Genomic DNA, 6,893 nt, shown 5'->3' with positions numbered 1-6,893 from the left:
AGGACTCCCACAAGTAGCCCCACAGGCAGGTGGGGGTCCCCCTAAGCAGAGCACACCCTGCCTATAAGCTCTTTGGGAGCCATTTAAATATCAAAGTGAGGGACTTCTTTGGTGGTCCAGGGGCTAAGAATCTGTCTGCCAATGCAGGGGACACAGGTTCGACCCCAGTCCATGAAGATACTACATGCCTGGGAACAAATAAGCCCAGTGGCCACAACTACTGAGCCTGTACGCTAGAGCTCAGGAGCCACAACTACTGAAGCCCATCCATCCTAGTCTGTGCTCCACAACAGGAGAAGCCACAGCAGTGAAAGCCCACGCACACTAGAGAGTAGCCCCTGCCTGCCACAACTAGAGAAGCCTGCACAGCAACAAAGATCAATGCGGCCAAAAATAGGTAAAAAAAAAATAAATATATTTTAAAAACCCCAGAGTGAAGTGAAGCCCTGTTTTAGGTCCTACCTCCCACCACTTCCTTTACCTGCAATCTTCACTATGTCCAGACCCACCTTTGGAGTCTTCAGAGTACATCCACCTGTCTGTCTGTCCATGTGGTTTTCCTGTTCATCTCATGCCCAAGAGAACTGTCCTCCCCTCCTCAAGATGATCTGACTAATCAGTACCTGTGCCCTTGCCTTCCAGATGCCTTTCCTGGCTACCTTATAAACATCCTGTTCTTACTCTAACAGAACTTACCATCTATACAAACCGTGTGCATGGATGGATCCCACCAGGCCAGTATTTATATTACAAGCACATCAAAAACTAGACCAGCAAGCACAATAACTCACACAGACTTCTCTCAGACTGAACTTAAAGGTCAGAAGTCAAAACCTGTTAACACATCCTTTCTATGCTGTCAGATTTCCATATGCGACTGTGCCCATAGAGGCTAGAGTAGAAAGTCTGCTATCTAGAGAGGCTTCAGGTCCAAGTTCAGGCATTCCCCCATGGCTGAAGTCATCAGATTCTCTAAGAACACTTTTGTTGACTAGAGAACCCGGATCCCAGAGGGAAGTAAACATGTTAAACATACATCTGCGAACTCAAGGTGTATTCATGTCAGAGGTGCCTTGGTGCCAAGACACTTGGCAATGGTCTTGGGATTCTGCTGGAAATGCACAGGCAAAACAGCTTGCAGGGACTTGTAGGGACAGTACCATGTGGTGGTGAGAATCCTTGGCTGTTGGAGCAAAGTTAGACCCAACTTTGAAATCCTGCTCTGCCATTCAGAAAATCATGGAAGTTGGCAGCTGTAAAACTGCTGATGAGTGTAAAAAAGCTGATGAGTGTCTGCCAGGGGTGGCAGCAACATTTGTAGGAAGCACTAAGGGAACGAATAATTTCCCACACCCTCTCACTTTCAGATGATAGGAAAAGACAAAAGTAGAATTCTTCCTTCTTCCCCTCTGTTCCGAGACATGGATACAAAGTTTATATTTTATGTATTTTTTAAAGACTGTAATTTTCAGTCAGTTCAGTCACTCAGTCCTGTCCGACTCTTTGCAACCCCATGGACTTCAGCACACCAGGCTTCCCTGTACATCATCAACTCCCAGAGCTTACTCAGACTCATGTCCATCAAGTCAGTGATGCCATCCAAACATCTCATCCTCTGACATCCCCTTCTCCCGCAAAATTTTAACACTCCAAAATTTTTCATTGTCTTGTATTTGTGTTCACTATGAATCATTTATGAAGAAAAATATTCTAGTGGGAAGAGAGTGCTACAAAACACTTTAAAACAGCTGTTGTAGGCCTTGCCAGTGATTACCAGTATTTGGTCCTCCTGTCTGTCAAGGGAAGGATCACACATTCCGGCCTCTCTGTGGTTAGCCAGGGCCACAGGAACAGAACTCATCCTAACAAAGACTTAAGGATCACTAATTCATTTTTTCTGGGGGGGGAAAAAGTTGAATTTGACTCAACTTTATTATGAATTTTACATATATTCTGGAAACAATCACTTTAACATATCCTCACCTGCTTTTCCCTCCTGGACAGATCTGAGGCATAGAAAATTCCACAAAGATTTGTGTTTACAAATATCTTTAACCTTCATGTTCAATTTATCAGTGTGCAGCCTTCCCAAGCCCAGTGTGTGGAGACTGAGCACAGCAGCTGCTTCCAGTTGATCCTAAGATGATGGGGCAGCAGTCTGTCTTCCTGTAATATCCTGCTGCAAAATCTCAAGGTTTTGTCAAAGCAGAAGGAACTGTTTAAAAACAGAACTGCCACTGTCATAACTTGGTTGAGCAGACATTTCCGGGAGATCTAGGAGTGACATGTGATGACTACAAAGGGAATAGAAATGAGTTTCATTCAATGGCAGAAATTTCCAGGGAATACATTTTAGAAACTTTTCTTCTAAAACAAACAGATTCAACACTTAGATTCTGCTCAATTGCTCATCACAATGAATTGGTCCATGATCACATTCTGTATAAGTTACTCAAAACGTGTTTCAAAGAGAGACAAAATCCTGCGAATGGAACAAACTCATGGAAACACAGTAGTACTAAATGAATTTATTAATTTCAGAACAGTAATAAAAGGACTATTTTAAATGGAAATGTTTTCTATGCACTCATTACTTTTAAAGCCCACCTTTGGGGGAAGCCACAGAACAACTGGCAGTTAAAAATCCTACCATGGCAAAGCAGAATAGAACACTCTTGTGCTGGCATAGAATTTTGATTTAAAATCAAAACTGTCCCTTGTTCATGAACATTCTCATAAACAGCACAACCAGGGCAACAGTGAAAGGGAAAAATTGCCCATATATGGCAATCAGTTTCAACACGAGGCCCATCAATAGCCCAGTCTTTCACAGGCACATCATTATCTATCTGATCTGCTAAAGCTGATCCTTAACAACATTGTCTTCAGAACAGTTGACATATCCTGGAAAAGTCTGTCTTGTAAATCACAAAGAAAGATGACAGGTTTCACAGATTTCATCAGTGATAAAAAGAAGGGAGGCATAAAGAAAGTGATATCAGGATACTTACCCTTCCTGCCACGATTATCTCAGTGAACTCAATAAATGTATTTCAAGGAGGAGAAAACAAAACTTCCATACTCCAATTTTTATTGAGACCAAGTAAGAAACCACTGACTTAATCCATTTATCTCAGTTCCCAACTAAACTGAGTTTTTGAAATGTAAAGACAAATGATCAGGCAGATGGTAAGATTTTATGGTATAAAAAAATAGTGAGGATGATTGAATCAGGGCGGCAGACTGGTCAAGTTGTAGCTTCTCCCACCTACCCCAAATCCACAGAAACAACAAAAGATTTTCAAAAGGAAAAGGAATCCACTATACTGCCAGGTAAGGAGAAGTATTCTCCATGGACTAGCCACTACAAGGAATCCATGAAAGCAAGAAAACAACTGAGGCAGACAGACAGAGAAAAATCACAGTTCACTCAAGGAAAAGATGTGCTAAAAATGAAACCAGAGATGGCTTATGCATGGAGCCCAAAATACCAAGGGCAACAGACCTTGTGAGCTAGGAGTCTTCCTACAGAAGTAGCCATGTGGCCAACCCCTTCACACTTCTACTGACCATCTTGGACCAGACAGACACAGTGTTTGTTGCCAGATGCAAGCTGTGTGAGCACTAAGTTCAGAGAGGCCTGGGAGGGGGCCTAAGGTAGACTGGGGAGCGCTCACACCCACAGACAGACTGAGCACAGGCTCATCCTGCCCTTCCCTGCTCTTTGGAAGAGTTTAGAACTTTAGATTAATTAATATCCTCAGAAAATGCAAGAATGACCACATATATACACCGCCCAAAAACAGAGATCTTGGAAATTTAAATTGTTATCACTGAAATTAAAAATTCAATGGACAGGCTGAACACTGAATGGGCACAGCTGAAGAGCAATTCACTGAGCTGGAAGTTCCAGTTAAGTAATTCTTCCAGAACGTAACCACAACAGAGAAAAGCTAAGGGGTATATAGAAAACAGGAACATATCAAAGATCTCCCAAACAGAAGAATTTCAGAAGACCAGAGAAGGTGAACAAAGGAATAGTAACAACAAAGAGAGAAAAAAAAATTATACAGAATTAAAGAGATGATCTCTGATTGAACAGGATCAGTAGGATTTACTCCTAAACAGCATGAACTTTTGGATCACCTAGGATGTTGAAACAACTAAAAATAAGCACATAAAGAGAGGAAGGGACTCTAATTAGAATTCCAATACAATCAAGCATTTGGATAAGCTGTTTCACTCAAATGGGCATTAGGACTACAGACAAGACCTTCCTTTCCACCCAGCCTCTGGGATCAATCGTTTCAGTAGCATCCATACTGCTACCAACAGCTGGTCACCCAGGCCTTGGACCTCCACCCACTTCTGTGAACTATGGAAATACAGTTGTTCAGATCACATCTTGGACCTCGAGATCTTGAAATGAGCCACTAAATTCCTCTGACTGCAAACCCCAAGCCGATCACCCTTCCCATCAAACAGGGTCTTTGGCCTCCTCAGACTTGCTGTCCTTTCACCTTCACTGTTCTCCCATGCTGCCAAGTTAGCACTGCTGATCCAACTTCCTTCCTCAGTTCATCTGGATCCCACAATAAATCTCTTAATGTTGCATTAGGAGCCTCCATTAATCTTCCACAAAACTTTGTGCCATGTCTACCAACAATCTCTCCACTAGACTCAATATACTCCATCACAAATGGCCTAACCCCTGGGCTACTAGCCCATTTGGACATGACATAATCATGTCAATTGGCTCTGCTGCAAACATCTGATCTCTAGCCTTACCTGGGTCCTTGATGGCCTCAGAACTATCTGAAAAGTCTTTCTTTGCTTCATGTCAGGTCCTAAGCCCATTCTTCATAGTTACATCCCAAATCTCCACCATTCTTCCAAAGTTCTCTAGTTGCCCCAGCTACCCTCACTCTTAACAAATGACAGTACATCATCAGTGATAGTCACTCAGTCACGTCCAACTCTTTGAGACCCCATGGACTGTAGCCTGCCAGGCTCATCTGGCCATAGAATTCTCCAGGCAAGAATACTGGAGTGCGTAGCCATTTTCTTCTGCAGGGGATCTTCCCAATCCAGGGATCAAACCTGAGTCTCCTGCATTGCAGGCAGACTCCTTACTGTCTGAGCCACCAGGGAAACAACATATGATCAGGCTTTTCTCAAATATATTTTGTGAGTTATTAGTATACAATGATATACTCTAAATGTTAAGGTAAAATAGGTTAGAAAAAAACTATTTGTCAACATAGAACAATAAGGTATTACTTCCTGTTCTTACGAAGTCAATTATTCCTTTCAATTGCACTTCATCCTACCAGTTACCGTGCCTGAAATTCCCTCCTATTTTGGCTTCCAGATCACTCTTCTGTTTTCCTTCCTACTTCTGACCACAACCCTTTCATCTCCTTCACCAGCTTTCTGCCCACAGGCCAGTATGCCTCAGATCTCCTTCTTTTCACTGTAACATGCTCCCTAGGTGATCTCATCCACTCCTACAGCTGCATTTATTACTGTCATATGCTGATGACTCCCTCATTACATCCAATAACACAGACTCAAATATCCAACTGCATATAATCCTCTTTCCCAGGTGCCTTCTACACATCTCAACCTCAATATATCAAATCAAACTCTTATCTATTCATCTACTTTTCTGCATTCCTCTTTTGGTTTACGGAAATACCATCTACTTACTTTTCCAAGAAAGGAAACTCACCTTTCACATTTCTCCTTCCTAAAAACTTATACCCAAGTAAACAAGTTCACATGATTTAATCCAAAATGTACCTCAATGCGTTCCTCACTTGTCATTTGCAAAGTCACTACCTCTCTCTCACCCAGAACCTCCACCTTATATTACATGTATCTACACCTGTGAGAGGCAACCTGGGCTGCAAATTAGAATCACATGGGGAACTTATGAATCTCCTAATGCTCAGAGCACACCTCAGGTCAATTATAATACATTAAGAGTCTCTGAGAGTGGGATTCACGATCAGCATATTTTTATAAGACTCCAGAGGACTCTAACATGCACTCAGACTTTAAAATTTCCAGATATGAGCCCACAGAATGAAAGTGCATACTGAATACTAAGCAAGAAAAATGAAAACAAATTTAAAAATGAAACAAATAAAAGTGAAATAACCTCAAGGATAAAGGTAAATTTATGAAAAACTGCCTAGAGAGACAAGACATGTTACTGTTAGTCACTCATTCATGCCCGATTTTTTGCAACCGCATGACTGTAGCCCACTAGGGTCCTCTGTCTTTATAATTCTTCAGGCAAGAATACTGGAGTGGGTTGCCATTCCCTTCTCCACGGGATCTTTCCAACCCAGGGATTGAACCCAGGTCTCTCACACTGTAGGTTGATTCTTTACCATCTGAGCTACCAGGGAAGTACCAAATAACCTCAAGGATAAAGGGAAATTCATGAAAAAGCTCTTGGAAAGACAAGACAGATTACCTACAAAAGGAAGAAAATTACACTAATAGGAGACTTGTCATCTGCAACATTAGATGACAGAAGACAAGTTAAAAAAAGTCTTCAAAATGGTGGGACTGGGGGGAGACTGAACCTAGATTCTATGGCCTGCTAAACTGCTCTTCAAGAATGACTTTTTCATACACACAAAGCTAAGACTCTACTATTCATGGACCATCACTTGCAGAATTACCTTACAAACAACATTATGTCATTATCCAGGTAAGTGAGCCAAAAGACTAGGGAAGTATTTAATGATGTTGACCCAATCTGGATTTCCCCTGGATGTGTGAAATAGATGCACCACAGAGAGGACTCAATGACCTCAATGAGGGTAAAGTAGTTCAGTGCAAACAAATAAAGATTATAACAACAGTATGACCAGTGTTCT

The sequence above is a fragment of the Bubalus kerabau genome, chromosome 3 (assembly GCF_029407905.1).
Source record: "Bubalus kerabau isolate K-KA32 ecotype Philippines breed swamp buffalo chromosome 3, PCC_UOA_SB_1v2, whole genome shotgun sequence".
Classification (NCBI taxonomy): Eukaryota; Metazoa; Chordata; class Mammalia; order Artiodactyla; family Bovidae; genus Bubalus; species Bubalus kerabau.
Note: the sequence above shows the minus strand (reverse complement) of the source record.